We start from the raw sequence: 18,105 nt of genomic DNA on the forward strand, positions 1-18,105 counted from the left end.
CATGCTACCAGGACATCAAGTTGAAGTCAAACTAAGTGCCAGGAGGCAGGTCATGGATCACCTGGCAGCACCACTTGGGAACGGGACCCGGACGAGCTCCTCTCAGCGGCAGCGGTACCTAGAGACTTGGTTTACCCGGTCGTCAGTGTCTGCTTATGAACTGAGTGAGTGCAAGAGTGACCCCTGCACCCCACGGCACCCCTCACCGAGTCCCGGGGCACCCCTACCCGTGGAGGGTTACAACACCCTGCTACCCAGCTCCATCACCCCCGGGTACTCCCAACGGCAGCAGTGGCACTCCCAATTACCACACACTATACGTTGCGTCATGAACTATAACTCCCCTGTAAATACCCCCTTTCACTCGAGTGGCTGCATGACCCCCGGGTCCGGAGACCCTCGAGCCACAGCGAACCCAGAACCGAGCAGCTCGGCTGCTTCCACGGGGGCGGCACAGAAACATTGGAAACAGGGGCAAAAACATTACAGATGTCATAAAAACAAAATCCAAATTTAAAATGTACATTGTACTATTGACTGCCAGTGAACATGAGGATGCTGATTTATAGCAGACAAAAAATAACTGCACTAAAAATGCAATGAAAAACCTGGCCTAGATGCTGTGTGTGAGGGGCATTGCAGCCAGAAACTTGAGATGCTGCCCCCTGACTGCTGGCCCCTCTGCATGTTTAAAGAGAGGTCACCCCCTGGAAAGACACTGACCTGCCGCCCCCGCCTCCTGTGGTGTGACTGGCCTAAGCTCCGCCTCCTGGATACATATCACCGTGCTGCCCAGCTTCTGGCCTCTCGGCTGCAGGACCCAGACCTGTTTGGGCAGCCGGACACAGTGACCCGCTCCTGGAGGCGGTAAGAGAGCTATCAGCAGGGAGGAAAGCGTTTCAGCTCACAGCGCTGTTAGCTGTGAGCGGCTTCCTCTCTGCTGAGGCACAAGCGATGTGTGCCGGTGAGCGCGGCGTTCTGAGGGAACTACCCGCCCGCCGGTCCGCTCGTGCTCGCCATTATTCAACACCCATCCCCCCCCTACCCCCCTCCTCCCCTAAAATCAGCAGGGAGGAAAGCGTCCTGCTCACGGCGCTTTTAGCTGTGAGCAGCTCCCTCCCTGCTGAGGCACAAGTGACATGTACCGGCGAGCGGCGTTCTGCTTGTGCTCGCCGTTAATCTGCCCCAACCACCCCCCTCCCCTTTTGAGCAGGGAGGGAAGCGTCCTGCTCATGGCATTGTTAGCTGTGAGCGGCTCCCTCTCTGCTGAGGCTCAAGCTATGTGTGCCGGCGAGCAGTGTTCTGAGGGAACTGCCCGCCTGCCGGTTAGTTTGAGCTGCTGCTAAATTTAAAAAGGAGCGCTTCGCGCTCTTTTTCTACGGCGCCGCCCACCCGCCGCCCTATCACTGCCGGCACGGGGGGGAAGTACGGGGGCGATCTGTGGGTCGGCGCGGTCCCTGTTGCAGGCGCAGGTTGGAAGCGCTGCAGCAGTGGGTGCGCTTGCCTGCTGGAGTAATAAGCCCCGTTCCCCTGTACCGGCCCCTCCACCACCCCACATTTTCTCATGGTATGCCTCCAGAATGTAGCTGTATCCCCCGCACGTTATGGGGGATATCCTGGGGACCGCGTCAGGGGCCATATGGGTATCCCAGCGGGGGGGGGCAAGAAGGGATGTGGTTAGGCTTCACTACAACTGTTCAGGGAAGGGGGCAGTTGCATTACGCAAGGAGCAGCAGCTGCAGGTGGCGTATGCTCCACCTGCTGATACCCCAACTCCACCATTTAGGGTGCCAACCATAAACCTCCCCCCCCCCCTCTTGACACTGTACGCACTGGGGCTGTAGGCAGAGCAAACCCTCCTCCCCCTCCCCTCCCAGGGTTCCGGCGTGGGACGGCGGCGGTTGAGATGGCGTTGAACACCATGCTATGCTGTCATTTGCAGGTACCCCGGCCACTATTGTAGTCAAAACATGGTGCGGGTAGCTGCGGTGACCGTAGTCAGTCAGCTTCACTATTGGATCGGCGTGGGCATCGGGGCTCTGAGCATCATCATGGAAGAAGAAAAAAAAAATATAGTCACATCGGTAGAGCTATATCCCATCACCACGGCGGGTGGTCGAGGTCGCCGCGTTGGCAGACGCATTCTCGTCCTCAGACTAAGTTCTGGTGAGGTCCCGCGGTGGGACGAACAGCATCTGGGTACATTGGTCTGGACAGCGGAGTTGCCGTTGGAACCGGGCGTGCAATTTCCAGAGTAGGGTCTGCTTTTCCTGCATCTTCTGGTAAGTACCATTATGTGGGATTGTGGGTGGGATAAGTGCCCCAGGGGAGGGGTAACATGATGTCACCAGGAAACAGGATTCCTACCCAATTCTACATTCTTCCTACTGAGTTATGTATGACCAACACAGTGGGTGGACTGTGGAAATCTCCCACCCTGATATTAAAGGCAGTTGTAGTATCTGCCATTGCTGAATACTGTGGTCGGCATTCCACAACCTGACTGCTCTAACTGTAAAAAACCCTTTCCTATTTATTTTAAAAAGTCTTGTGCCAGTCCTTTATACAATCAGGTATTTATGCATGAAAATGGGATCTCCATGATAACTTAGTGCTGTAGCTGAAAAGTTGAAGGTTTGGTACCTTTTCGTTGCTGGTTTGTGTTTCATCTTAACGGACAAAATGAGCAAGTGATGTGCAAAATTTGCATCTTTATATTTTATTTAATTGCATAATTATGTCCATAACATTTCCTGATTAATTATGTCCACATGAATATCCCCTCAAAAAAAAAAAATCAATTTTATTTTTGATCCCTGGTGCATATAACTGACAAATGGCTATCCAATGTTTTACCAGATGGAGATTATTCTAATATTATGCGATAGAGGGTGCCGACTAACTATATTATTTGAAGCAATTGTATTATATATATATATAAAAAAAAAAAAAAGAGAAAAAAGAAAACCTCTTATAGGATTTGCCTCTATTCGGAATGCTTGGCCACATGGAGACAGTTTTATTCACTATTACCCGTTACCTGGACGCTCTACACTCCATCTCTGGGAACCCACAGGGAATGCTTTAACTTTGTAAGGCATGTCTACGACATTAGTTTTTCCCAGGTGCCTTTACCCTGGCTACCAAGGGTATTACTAAGTGGTAATGTTTGGTGGCCCGGGTTTTTGGTTCATGTGTCCAACCTCAGGAGCGGTAAGTTCTAACTTGTGTTCCGTAACATGGAATCAGGATATGGGCAATTGCCAATTAAAAAAAACAAAAAAACAAACAAAACGAAAACATTTATTTTATATAGCGATCACATATTCGGTTGTGCTTTGCATGCATTGGGGACGCTGTCCCCATTGGGGCTTACAGTCTGGATTCCCTACCTGTATGTTTTTTGGGGTGTGGGAGGAGGCTGGAGTGCCCGGAGGAGACCCACGCAGACACGGGGAGAACGTGCAGGTTCCTTGCGGATGGTGTCCTTGATGGGATTTGGGCCCAGGACCCCAGTGCTGCAGGGCTGCAGGTAGCCACTGAGCCACGGTGCCCTGCCATAATAGTGTCAAGAGCAGGAACAGACAGACTTGTAGGTGGAGTATTTCCGGTGTTGCAGGGCCAGCTGTTTGGGTTTATTTGCAATACAAAGTGTTTATATAGTATATATATATATATATATATATATATATATATATATATATATATATATATAAAAAAAAAAAAAAAAAGCTCCTTATGCTGGGCCCGGCGGGCATGGTCCGGTAACCTAACTTTGATTGCGCCTTTCCCCCTATTTAGGTTCCAGCTAAACAAAAAGGGGGGTGGACTGGGAAATAGGAGGATGACCAGTGGTTCGACGATGCCGGTGGGTAAAAGCCTTAACCAACTACAGCCCCTTCCTCAAATAAGTAATCAGGCTGATTAGGTTTTTTGTGGCTTGGAATGCCTATGGGTCAACGCAGGGTTGAAGGCAAAACAGGCATATGGTTTCCGGGTTAGTATCGCTCACCCTATTGCAATCTACCTATTGCAGGTATTTTGGTAACTCCACCCACCAGCAGGATCAAGGCTTGGAGTTCTCAGCTAGATGGTGGGGTGTTCGGTGAAGTTAGGCCCATGATCCGGGCCCCCATTTTGCATTGACCTGACGGTTCTATGGTACGTTATGCAGCGGGTGTTGCTCCGGTGGTTGATGTGCGTGACGATTTTCCAAGCCACCCTCTAGTAATACACACCCTGCAGTATTCAGCGAACATGCACCATTTTCGGTTGCAAGCAACCTGTTACGAGGTCGGTCTTCCCATTTTAAATTGTGGAACGGTACTGAAGCGATGAGGGTCTTGTGGGGTGTAAGGTATTGAAGGGTTGGATGATTAGCGGCAAGCGAGTGGATCACAGTAGCCTATTCTTATCTAGCCGTAATTATTTAAAAAAAAAAAAAAAGGGGGGGTTTTGATTGTTCGCCCCATTGCAAATCTATACATTGATGTTTTGGATCTTTTTGCCCTCACTCGGCGGGTGTCCCGACGGTGTCGGTTATGCGAGCGGGTGTGATGGGACCAGTTTTTACCCACGACGACGGCCCTTCATTTTAGCGTCACGGAGTTAGTCCTCCTTTTTGTGGGCTGGTTTTGGTTGGTAATGCGACGGTTCCTTGTTATTTTGGTGTTTGCCAGCCGTGGTACCCGGTACGTACTCTCCCAGGGTTGGGGTGTTCCAAGGCTTCAGGGGCCAGCATACATGAGCACAGTTTCAGTGGATTAGGTGACTGCAATTGAAATGCATTATGAGGGACGTCAGGACTCAGTTGGTTTTGAAATTGGGTTTTTATTAGACACGTAAGAAGATTCAGAACAGCGTACAGGGCTAATGTAAAATGACATGATTGTGAGTGGTTTATTTATAAAAAAAAAAAAAAGGGGTTTTGCCAGTACCACCTTGGAGAGAAGAGGTGTTTGATGGTTACGAGAATTCTCTGTTCTGACAGTGTTTTTCCTTTCAGATCCAAGTCGGCCTAGTGACTCGGTCCGAGGTTACTTCCATATATGTTGGCTGCGAGGAAAGCGGATCTTCGCCTTGGTGGTCGGTCCTTTGTTCCCTTTACAGTGGATGTAATTGGAGAGGTTGCCGGAGCTTGGCTCAGCCGTGGGTCTATCAGAGGCGGTCAAGATTGCGTGAGCTCTCTTTTCTCCAACCAACTTGGTGATACACATAGGCTTCAAGTATCTGGTCCAAGGCCGTCTAGGCCTCTTACCAAGGCCTCTTACCCTTATCTGGACATAGAGGTACAAGTTTCCCTGTTTTCGTTCGGAGTGTTACAACGATCCGGTCGAAGGTAACCCTCTGGCCCAGGGGGCATGGAGCTAAGGAAGAATGTGATATGGATCTCTCCTGGCGCATGGTCGATCAGGGCCTACCCAAGTTGTGCTGTTAATAAAGTGTTAAAAAAAAAAAGGTTGTTGGTCTGGCACCGCCAGCTAGAAGGCAATATTTGGCTGTCCTTAAGCTTGGATGGGTACATCCCAAATGATGATGTTATGGATATGGTGGTTGCGGAAATACCTGGGACGGCTAAGGTATTTTAGTTTTTGGGGGGGGGGTCTCAGCTTGCTGGCGCTGTGCTGCTCCTTGGCGGAAGGGGTAGGAAAAGTGGTGGTGAAATACCCGCGCCGGACGGCCGGAAGGCGGTATATTTCCCTGAACCCCGTGATGTTGGCAAGTTAATGCCTGGTTAAAAGCTGCGACCAAATTTTATGCCAAAAGATGAGAGTGTTTTTTTCCCCATGCCTCTCTCCAAAATGGAAAATTCAAATAAAAGTATTTTAATTTATAAGAGAGCGGTGTTGTGTCTTTCTAGGGGGGAAAATGGTGGTAGTTGGGTCCTGGCAGTCTGAGGGGCACTGCAGCCAGAAACTTGAGATGCTGCCCCCTGACTGTTGGCCCCTCTGCATGTTTAAAGAGAGGTCACCCCCTGGAAAGACACTGACCTGCCGCCCCCCGCCTCCTGTGGTGTGACTGGCCTAAGCTCCGCCTCCTGGATACATATCACCGTGCTGCCCAGCTTCTGGCCTCTCGGCTGCAGGACCCGGACCTGTTTCCCGCCCTCCCTCCCCTTTGTTTTCCAATTTTGATTGAGTTTACTGTGTTTAAGTCGCAGCAGCGGAAGGGGTAGGAAAAGTGGTGGTGAAATACCCGCGCCGGACGGCCGGAAGGCGGTATATTTCCCTGAACCCCGTGATGTTGGCAAGTTAATGCCTGGTTAAAAGCTGCGACCAAATTTTATGCCAAAAGATGAGAGTGGTTTTTTCCCCATGCCTCTCTCCAAAATGGAAAATTCAAATAAAAGTATTTTAATTTATAAGAGAGCGGTGTTGTGTCTTTCTAGGGGGGAAAATGGTGGTAGTTGGGTCCTGGCAGTCTAAATCTATGCTTACAGCAAACCAAGCATCTTTGTGTATGTTTCAAGGCCTAGACATGAATAGAGCATTAGGCAAATCTCAGATCTTAAAAAATATAAATAAGAATAAAACATATCATCCCAAGTTCTTTAAACCTGGAGTGTGGGCTTGTAGCGTTTCTCTGACATGATTTGCACTGCCAATAACTGACTTAGTTTTTATGAACTGGTTTAAGTCCATTTGAAAGCTCACGGCAGTGGATTCCCAGATGGATATGATACACACAGCAGATCTTCATGAAGTCATCATCTCTGATGGGAAGCTAGTATAGTCACTAACACCACTTCCTCGCTGAGCTGGGACCTTGAGATAAATTAGAACACTATGTCCTCTGTGAACATAGGAATTTCCCTCATGTGCTTTAGTTGCTTCCCATGGTTGGAAAATTGGAATATGGCCTATACTGATTTGGACACTGGTGTAACTAAATAAAGTGATATTCTGGCACCATGTACACAAAGGATGATAAAGTTTCCTATGAAAGGAGATCGCATAAGCAAAAGTGTAGCCACCTGCATTCTCTTGGTCAGCTGAGAATTAGATATAACTGACATTGCTATACAAAGGTAAGAAACACATTGTTACGGGGGGACCGGCAGATTAGGACCAGGGGTATATATCCCAATCGCCAGTCGGGGCCCACCGTGCTCCAGATGGTAATGGAGCTGCTGGCACCCTGTGGGTTAGGCGGAGACTATAGAGCTGGATGGCTCTGAGATAACAGGAGACACGTCAGACCGGTTAGCAACCCAGTTAGCGTTTCAGTGGAGCGGACGCTAGTCCGACCACGTGTGTAACAACACGTCAGGCCGGATGGTAACCAGTTAGCGTTGACCGAGAAGACCGCTGCGACAGTGCCCTGTCGGCCACGTGTGTAAGACACGTCAGGCCACGCGGTACTCCGATTAGCGTTTCTGGCCACCACTCGACTGGCCACGTGTGTAAAGGACACGTCAGACCAGGCAGTCACACCAGTAGCATTTGACTGGGAAGCCGAGGAGGATAATAGGGTTCACACACCCAATCCAGGAACACCCTGTTAACTTCACAGGGGTTCTGGGGTGCGCTGTCTGTGCGCGTAGAGGGCACAACCGGACAGGTGGCGCAGCAGGTACACTGTCCGTGTGCGTAGAGGGCACTCTCGGACAGGTGACGCAACAGGTATTCTGTCCGTGTGCGTAGGAGGCACAACTGAACAGGTAACACCACTGAACTGTTCTAGCACAACAGGAATGGTAGCAAGGAAGCACGGTGCCTGACCCTCATGTGCTGAGCCACGAATCTTGTCGTGACAGGCACCGTTCGCCTAGCCCTACCTACCGCTTCCAACAAGGCTTATGCCACCAAGAACTCTAAATGAAGACTGCGCACCTCCATGTTGTCTCCAGCCCCTTTTATAACCTGGGTCCGCCCCAAACCCAGGGTGGAACCACCAAGGTCCAATAGCAGAGTGCCATGTCATCAGTGACGTCACATGCGACCTATCCGGAACCGCCACGTCATTGATGACCTCATGGCAGCCACGCCCCAAACACTTCACCAGTCATCATCTGACGACCAATGTTGAGGTGCCAGATCATAGGGGCGGGCCTCTGCGAGCCTGTCCGGAGTTGCCACATCATCAGGACACCTGACACTCTCTGCCCTATCAGGGCCTGCCACCTCACGGACATGCTCAGTGAGGTCCTTACCGGACCTATCCTCTGATGCACTAAGTGCCTGAGCATGCTCAGTAGCCTGAGCAACAGGCTCAGAAAGCAGACTATCAGTTTGAGCATGCTCAGTAGGCACATCCCAGAACTTAGACACAGCACGAAGTCCAAGTACCTGTGCAAAGAGGCTGTTAGGGTTAATTGTGGGAGCATGCTCAGTAGCCTGAACTGAGGACTTAGTCTTAGACATAACACAATCAGGCTGAGCATGCTCACTAGGCAAAACACCGGGCTTAGACTCTGGCTGGGGTAAATCGGCGCACGCATGCGCACTAGCCGCCTCTCCACACTTAGACGTGGTGGAAGGAGCAGCCAACTGGACGACCCGAGGCACGGCCAAGAACGGCAGCCGGCGCCTGGGTGCAACAGGAACCGCAGCAGGCTGCTTGCGGCTATGGCGGCGCCGGTTCGTAACACACATTAATTACAATAAAATTATCTAATGGTTTATTACTACAAATTGGTAAAAGTGATTAGAGACAGTGACAAAAATGTACTGCCATCTCTCCATTCACCATGGGTATGAGATGGAGGGCGATAACCATCATGTTTCAGAGGTGGTACTACTAGTTATTAGACATTTATGGTAAAATTTGCCTATTAATACCAAATGCAAGCTCTGTATTCATGTAGACCAATTCCCAATTGGTTGTGGAGATAATCATCGAAACTGTAAAGCAAAAGCATCAATTTATGTCACACTTTCTAGCATGGTGAGCGCTTTCAGACAAAAAGGAGTCTGACGCACAATGAAAAAAACACCAAAAACAACACCACAAACAAGGGGGGAACACTGGAGCAACAATAACAATGGTGGGCCCTGGCGCTAGTGAGAGGGTAGATGGACAACTCCTATCCTCAGCTGTAGCTCCCTACTCTGCTAGCCAATCCCTATTCAGTCTCCGCAACTGTCGCTGACCAGCGCCCTGAAACCCTAGGAAGACCCTATAGATTCCCTAACTTGTGAGAGGCAGGTGAGGTTCACTAAACCCACTGCTGCACTGATAAGACAAGAGGTTAGGGAGACAAACAGTGAAAAAACTGCAATGCAAAAGTATAAGGTACGGCTTCTGGAACGCTCCAACTCAGCTCCTTCCACCAAGGGGACCTGTATACAAATGGATTTGTATCTTCAGCAAGGAGTGCTGGGTAACACCTGTATTTAAACCTAAAGGGCAAGAAGGGACGGAGCATTGCCCCCCCCCCCTCCCCCCGGAGCATTTGCGGAGGCCCTCATGACACTTGATTGGTGGGGAGGTCAAGGTGTCATGAGGGGAGGGGGAGAGAGCAAGCCCGTTTTTAAAATAAAACAATGAGCAGGGGGAGGAGCGGCACATTTCCCGCTCGTGGGGACAGAAGTGACAGTCCCTGTACCCCTACCTCACCTGCGATGTCATCGGTGGATCAGCTCCTGGAGCAGCTCAGAGCGGCGGCCGGCGGTCATCCCCCTGGCTGGCTGCAGAATGCGGTGGCAGGGATCATCGGCGGGAGGCTGGAGGCGGCAGGGGCTTCCCCCCTGCAGGAGCGGCGCCCCCGCAGGTCCAAACCGCCGCAGCGGTTTTCTCCTGACCTGCCTCCCCGGGCCCAGCGTCGCTGCAGAAGCCCCTCCAGGGACCCTCCAGGCCGGGCGCCGCGAGCAAAGAGGTCCAATGCGCCCCGGCCTGGGAGGAATTCTAATGTGCGGCTGGGCCCAGCGGCGGTTAGCAGGCCTCTGCTGGAGCTGGAGGCAGGGTCTGCTACCGCCCAGTCAGCGAGGGATGTCTGCGCTGCGGCGGGGCGTGTGGGTGATGTGCCTGCCCTGCGCCCTGAGCCCTGTCAGGATCAGCAGGACAGAATGGAGGAGCATGCGGGCCCCAGCAGAGGGGGCGGAGCGCGGATGCTGGGATCTGTGGTGCACCGGGCCTGGAGCGCAGGGCCTACAGCAGCAGAGGCCCGGATTGAAGATGGGGCCCCCTGGAGGAGCACTGGAGAGCTGCAATGGCAAGGTGTGGAGGAACGCAGGCAGCTCTCTGGGGCGGACGGCTGGCAGGACGGACGTCGGGCCCGTACTACAGGGTCGGAGGTGTCTCCCGGCCTTGCGGCGGCAAGGGCTAACAGCGGGGAATCCGGTGGGAGGAGCCAAGAAGCTGCGGATCGTGTGGATGGACGTCAGGAATCAGGCGGTCCGGCTGGCGGGGCCTCTTCCCTAGTGCAGCCCGGTGAGTATGCTTCTGTGTCGTGTCTGTCTCCTCAGTTTAACCGAGATCAGAACGTAGGGGGAGGGGTAGATCAGACGGGGTTAAGTCCAGGGGTACCATTCGGTGTTGGTGGGTATGCGTCGGGGGGTAGGGAGCTGGGAGAGCTGTTAGGTTGCGTGCGTTCGTTGCTGGAGCGAATTGGGGGTCCAATGGAACCCCCGGCGCCGGTGGGGGCGTGGGTTAATCCGCCCATTCTGGGGGTTAGTGAGTCCGTGGTTGCGGGTATTTCTTCCCCGGTTTCGGTGTCGGTCCAGACGGAAAAGGATAAGGACAGGATTCATTTAGATGATAGGGCGCGTGGGGAGGTTTATGTATGCTTTGAGGGCCCCTTAGGTTCGCACCTTAAGAAGGAGGTGAGGGAAAAGATCTGGAAGGACGAATATGTCGAGATCTTCTCCCTCCTTCCTTTGGCAAAATTTAACTTAGATAAAAGAAAAAAGGAGGATAGTAAGAAAGAGGATGAGGAGAAGCGGCGGTGGCGCTTGATCCCTCAGACGTTTACCAATTGGTTGCAAGCCTTCGCTATTTTGGCGAGTGTGATAGGCGAAAAGGCGCCGGAGAATTGTTCTCATCTATTTTGTTACATGGATTCGATAGGTGAGGCTTACAGGGTGTATGGGGGGCAGACGTGGCTTCGGTATGACGAACAATTTCGTCAGAGGAAGGCCGTACGCCCATCTATACGTTGGGATCAAAAAGATATAGGGTTATGGTTGCGGGTCATGGCACCGGCTAGGTATGGCCAGCCCTTTCAAGGCGGGGCCGGGACTTCCGGCCAGTCGGGAAATCAAGGGACCAGTGGTCAGCAGGGTCAGGCGGGATCGCAGAAGCCAGGTCTATGCTGGCAATTCAACGACGGGCAGTGCAAGTTTGGGGCCACGTGCCGATTTAAGCACTTATGCACCCATTGTAACGGGACATCCCACGGAGCGTCTAAATGCTTCAAGAAGGGGAAGCCCAAGCCCGGCGGCTCTCATACCCAAGGGTCTGACGCCGGTGAAGTTAGTCGCGATGCTTCCGTACCTAAATAGGTACCCAGATCGCGGAAAGGCGGAGGTTTTGCGGTTGGGTTTTGGGGAGGGTTTCAGGATTCCTGCCCCCGTTTTTGAGGTTCCGGGGGCAACCAGGAATCTCGTTTCTGCTTACCAGCATGCCGCGGTTGTGGCGGAAAAATTAAGGAAGGAGGTGGCGTTGGGGAGAATGGCGGGCCCGTTCCGGGCCCTTCCTTTTCCCGACTTGGTGGTGTCGCCGTTGGGAGTGGTGCCGAAAAAGGAACCAGGGAAATTCCGGCTTATTCACCATTTGTCTTATCCAAGAGGCAGGTCGGTGAATGATGGAATACCCGCTGAGCTGTGCTCAGTGGTATATACGTCGTTTGATGAGGCTACAAAGTGGGTAAAGAGATGTGGGAGGGGGGCGCTGTTGGCTAAGACTGATATTGAATCGGCTTTTCGGCTATTGCCGGTGCATCCGGATTGTGTTAGGCTGCTGGGTTGTTGTTGGGAGGGTGGCTATTTTGTTGATCGTTGTTTGCCCATGGGGTGTTCGATTTCGTGCGCATTTTTCGAGACTTTTAGTTCGTTTTTGGAATGGGTTGTTCGGGACGTTTCGGGTTGGTCATCAGTGGTACATTACCTGGATGATTTTTTGTGTGTAGGTCCGGCTGACTCGGCGCAGTGTGCCGGGATTTTAGCGGCAATGGAGTGGGTTTCGGCTTATTTTGGGGTGCCTTTAGCACCTGAGAAAACGACGGGGCCGACGACTTGCATAAGTTTTCTTGGTATTGTGATTGATTCCGTGGCTTGGGAAGTTCGGCTTCCTGAGGAAAAGGTCAACGGGCTAAAAGACGAAGTGGCAAGGGCACGGCGTGTGAAGAAATTGCAATTAAGGGACGTTCAGTCTTTATTGGGAAAGCTTAACTTTGCGTGTCGGGTAATGCCAATGGGCGAATTTTTTCGCGCCGATTGGCTGGTGCCACGGCGGGGGTGCTTGCTCCGCACCATTACGTTCGTTTATCGGCGGAACACAGAGCGGACTTAGCAGTTTGGGGTCAGTTTTTGGAGCATTACAACGGTCGTTCGCTGCTGATGGAGGACGTAAAGGACAATTTTGATTTGGAACTGTTTACTGATGCGGCGGGCAGCTCAGGTTTTGGGGCTTTCTTTCAGGGTCAGTGGTGTGCGGAACGGTGGCCTGATAGGTGGGTTGATGAAGGCTTGACGAGGAACGTGGCGCTTTTGCAAATTTTTCCGATATTGGTGGCGCTTCATCTGTGGAGGGAACATTTGGCGAACAAGAAGATTCGCTTTAATTGTGACAATATGGGGGTAGTGCTGGCCATTAACAAGTTTTCAGCATCATCCCCTCCAGTTATTCGGGTGTTACGGGAGCTGGTTCTGGTTTGCTTGCAAATCAATGCGTACGTTACGGCTGCTCATGTGCCAGGTGTTCAGAACCTAATAGCCGATTCCCTCTCTCGTTTTCAGTGGGATCGGTTCCGGGTTTGCGCGCCAGAGGCAGAGGCCAGCGGCTTGGAGTGTCCGGTACAGCTTTGGAACGTGGTCTGCAGGCAGTAGGACCACTGATTCGGGCGTCCCTGTCGGGTACCACATGGACGGCGTATCAGGCGGCATGGAGTCTGTGGAAGCAGTGGTTGCAGGGTTGTGGGTCTGCTGAGGGAGATCAGTTGGGAGTACTGTTGGAAAGGTTGGGGGAGGCAGCGGTTGCAGGATGGTCAGTTGCGAAGGTGAATCGCTTTATGGCGGGATTAGCATTTGGTTTTCGGGTGCGGGGTTTACAGGATTTGACTAAGAGTTTTTGGGTGGTTCAGGCCTTGAAGGGATTTCGGAAACGATGCAAGCCGCTGGATGGTAGACGGCCTGTATCATTTAGCTTATTGGAGCAGTTGGGTGGGGCATTGTGGGGGGTTTGTATATCGCCGTTTGAGGTGAGTTTGTTCCGGTTAGCGTTTTCCTTGGCGTTTTTTGGGGCGTTGCGGATTGGGGAATTGGTATCGCCCAGTAAGACTTCTCCCGGGGGCCTGGGTCGTGGTGATATTGTCGCCGTGGAAGGCGGGATCGAATTCTGGATTCGGAGATCGAAGACAGATCAAAGAGGTGTGGGTAGGCGAGTTCGCTTGGGTGTGGTTATGGCATCGGAGATGTGCCCACTCAAGTGTTTCGGGAACTTTGGAAGGATTCGCCCGCAGGTCAATGGCCCCTTGTTGTGTCATGAGGACGGGTCTTTTTTATCTAGATACCAATTTGTAAGTGTTTTCAGGGCATGTTTGAAGTCTTTGGGGTTAGATCCGAGGTCGTTTGCGTCACATTCTTTTCGCATTGGGGCAGCGACAGAGGCCGCTATGTGTGGTTTGCCGGAAGAGACTGTGAAGCGGATTGGTAGGTGGAAGTCGCAGCGTTTTAAGTTGTATGTCCGGCCACAGGCGATCGTTGGCAATTGAGCGGGGGGTTTCTGCGGCTGCGAGGGGGGGGGGGGTGGACTGGGTGTTTTTTCAAGTTGGGGAATAAGGAAACTGATTGGTTGTCTGTTTGTACATTTTTGTATTACAGAACCACCCCCCCCCCATATCTGGTTTGGATCCTGGGCCATTCTTATGTATACTGGGGAGCCCAGCGAGCGGATGCAAGAAGAAACGGGAGACAACTAGGTTTTGAAAGGGATAGGGCTCTTGTACGTTGGTTGGGGGTTAGGGGTTTGGGGTGGAGCAGGGTACTGCAAGAGGTGAATAGGTATGCCCGTTTAGACAGGCCTCCCGACGTTTTGGTCTTACATGTCGGGGGAAATGATCTGGGGGGGCGTCCTTTTCGAATGTTGATAAAAGACATCAAGCATGATTTATTGCGGTTATGGGTGTCATTTCCACGGCTAACTATAGTTTGGTCCGAGATCGTGGCGAGAAGGTGTTGGCGAAAAGCGCGGTCGGTCGATAGGTTGAACAAGGCGCGGGCAAAAGTGAATAGGGCGATTTCGAAGTTTGTTACTCGGAATGGGGGAGTTGCGATAAGGCACGTTGAGTTGGAAAGGACGGAAGAGGAATTCTGGTTGGCAGACGGGGTGCACTTAAATGCGGTGGGGATTGATTTATGGGCCCTCGGCCTGCAAGGAGGTATCGAGAGGGCACTGCGGTTGCGGGGGGTCTCAGGCACTTGAAGGTTATCAAGGTGCCCTCGTTGTGGCGGTTTTTATTGGTGGGTCCTTGAAGTTGGTTGAAAAATTGGTTTGGGGAATCCATCTGGGTATGGATCCCCTCATTGGCAGAATGGCTGGTCACCTGGTGATTTTGTGGGGATTCCCAACGGGGTATGTCGGGGTCCCTGGGGGTGGTTTGGGTTAACAGAGGATTAACCCTTACCGTTTGGTGCTCCTGAGCCAGTGTGGGTAACGGCTGGGGGCAAGTTGGTGTTTATGGTTCGGTTGGTAGGAATCACCAGGGTTTGTAGCTTCAAGGACCCTACCATATTGCAATGTTTTTATTTGTTATATATTTCTGTTCAATAAAATGGCTGCTATGGCCAAAATTATCCAAAGAAAAATTGGTGTCTGTGCAGTCATTTTAGATAAGAATTGGGAAAGGAGGGGTGGAGTATGGAAAGACCGGAGTCAACAATTCCAGGGTCAAGAAGGGACGGAGCATTGCCCCCCCCCTCCCCCCGGGGCATTTGCGGAGGCCCTCATGACACTTGATTGGTGGGGAGGTCAAGGTGTCATGAGGGGAGGGGGAGAGAGCGAGCCCGTTTTTAAAATAAAACAATGAGCAGGGGGAGGAGCGGCACATTTCCCGCTCGTGGGGACAGAAGTGACAGTCCCACCCGCCCTCCCTCATATGTTGGGGTATGTTTGGTATGTTCAAGGGGTGGGGTGCGGGGTTGTTTACGGGTCGTAGTGGCTGGGTGGCGGTTTTTATTGGTGGGTCCTTGAAGTTGGTTGAAAAATTGGTTTGGGGAATCCATCTGGGTATGGATCCCCTCATTGGCAGAATGGCTGGTCACCTGGTGATTTTGTGGAGATTCCCGACGGGGTATGTCGGGGTCCCTGGGGGTGGTTTGGGTTAACAGAGGATTAACCCTTACCGTTTGGTGCTCCTGAGCCAGTGTGGGTAACGGCTGGGGGCAAGTTGGTGTTTATGGTTCGGTTGGTAGGAATCACCAGGGTTTGTAGCTTCAAGGACCCTACCATATTGCAATGTTTTTATTTGTTATATATTTCTGTTCAATAAAATGGCTGCTATGGCCAAAATTATCCAAAGAAAAATTGGTGTCTGTGCAGTCATTTCAGATAAGAATTGGGAAAGGAGGGGTGGAGTATGGAAAGACCGGAGTCAACAATTCCAGGGTCATGACTACTGCAGCTGAAGCACTTAGCTAGGGACTGCTGAAAAAGCTGCTAAACAGCAAAACTGACATAAACTGTTTCAGTGCAAACAGAAACGAAACCACATTTAAATGTAAATAGCCAGATGGAGATGAGAGCATCCAGTCTGAAAGCTGTCACTAGTCACCAAAAACAGGGAAACAACCGTGATATTTTATTAATCTAACTAGTTGTGGAAGAATACAATTTCTCTAGTCTTTAAGAGCCTTTTAAAGTCTTTAAGCCCCCTCGTATCTTCCGACATCCCCAGTGACTTTTCTGATTAGTAGCAGGGCTGCAAACTTGACTTTTCATTTTTCCTGGGCAGTTTATAAATATCACGGACAGACAATATTTTTTATGGCTAGCAAAACCATAATAAATCATTATATTTTTAATTGATCCAGCTTATAATTCTGATATGAAGAAGACATCAGATACATTCACTGTACTATAAGGACCATATGTAGCATATCTACACTCTGTCTTTTTCAGATATTTTGTAGATTATCTAATAAAGCCATCTATAATTTTATTTGGATCATGGGAGCTGGATGTTTCTTTGCTTGCCTCTTAGGCTAAGGTCACATTTCCGTTGTTTTTCATCAGTCACAATCCGTCGCCTTGAGGAATTACGGTATCCTGCAAAATATTTTGCAGGAATCCTGGTTTTCCCCATAGACTTCAATTAGTGATGGATTGCGACTGATGATGCTGCGTTGCATCCGCTGCGTCGCGGTTAGTCGTTTTTTAACTGACCGCCGGGCGGGAGCAACACAGCCTGTAACGTTTTTTTGAGCAGCGCAATCCGTAGGCTCTCTCTGGCTCTCTGCCCCCGTAACCAGGATACACATCGGGTAACCAAGCAATGTGCTTTGGTTAGTTACCCGATATTTACAGTAGTTATGTGTGCAGGGAGCCAGCGCTAAGCGGTGTATGCTGGTAACCAAGATAAATATCGGGTAACCAAGCAAAAAGTGCTTTGCTTTTACCCGATATTTACCCTGGCTGTGCACGGAGCCCGACACTTCCTCGCTCAGCTCCGCCCCCTCAGCATGTACTCACACACACACACACTCTCACACACACTCACACACACACACTCACACACACACACTCACCTGTCCCCAGCCCTGTAGTCCCCGCGGCACTGACGTCCTCAGTGCCACGGCCTTGCTCGGCTCCACCCACCCCGAACTCTGCCCCCTCACGCTCCGCCCCCGCACACAACGGAGTCCAACAAAGAAAATTCTGTTCTTTGTCATCCGCTGTACAGCGCATCAGTCACATGCGTCAAGCAACGCATGTGACTGATGCAAAACAACGGAAATGTGAACTTAGCCTTAGATGCCTCTCATTACCCAATCTACTTATTACACACAGACTTAATGATCTGTGCACCTGGTGGTGAGTGAGCTGGACTTCATTATTACACTTCCAAGATGTAGATACAAGAGAAGTATAGAGGGCAAAATAGGCCCAAGAAGAGCCTGGTGCTACCTGTTAACCCTAGAACGCATACCTGGGGCCTCACAGGCCTGCTAGGTTACTTGTTTTCTATGGTTGATTTCTATGGTTGCGCTTTCTAGGGTTAAACAGAGTGTGATGACACCTATAGGCTTTGTCACCATGCTGTCACTTTGGTGGAAGGGAGAATTTTTTATGGAAGACGTTTGGCGCCTTGCTGGAATTGTGCAGTGTATCTCTTTATGAGCATGGCGAGTGTGTTCAGAGCAAAAAACAGGAGTCTAATGCACGATGAAATAACACCAAAACACCACAAACAGGGTGGAACACCAGGGACACAATACAATGGATGTCCCTGCAGCTAGGGAGAGGGGTGAGGGGACACCTCCTGAACTCATCCCAAGCTGAGGTTCTTTCAACCTGTCGGCGATCAGGATACCTAGATCCCTAAGCTGGCCCAACACTCACCCTGTCTAGTGGGTAGGCCGACGAGTTTACTAGACTCGCCACTACAATACAGAAACACAAGGGTTAGGAAGACAAACATTGGAAATACCGCAACACAAAAGGATAAAGTCCGGTTTCTGGAACGCTTTAACTCCGCTCCTTCCACTAAGGGGCCAGTATAGAAATGGATTTGTATCAACAGTAGGGATTGCTGGATAACACCTCTATTTAAACCAGAAGGGCATGACTACAAAGTAATTACAGCTGAATTACTCAGCTAGAGACTGCTGGAGAAGCTGCCAGCAGCAAAACTGACATTAACTGTTTAGGTACTAAAGAAAACAAAACCACATTTAAATGCGGTTAACCGCATGGAGATGGAAGGCTTCAGTCCAGAAGCTGTCACTAGAC

Source organism: Anomaloglossus baeobatrachus, chromosome 3 (genome assembly GCF_048569485.1).
Source record: "Anomaloglossus baeobatrachus isolate aAnoBae1 chromosome 3, aAnoBae1.hap1, whole genome shotgun sequence".
Lineage (NCBI taxonomy): Eukaryota > Metazoa > Chordata > Amphibia > Anura > Aromobatidae > Anomaloglossus > Anomaloglossus baeobatrachus.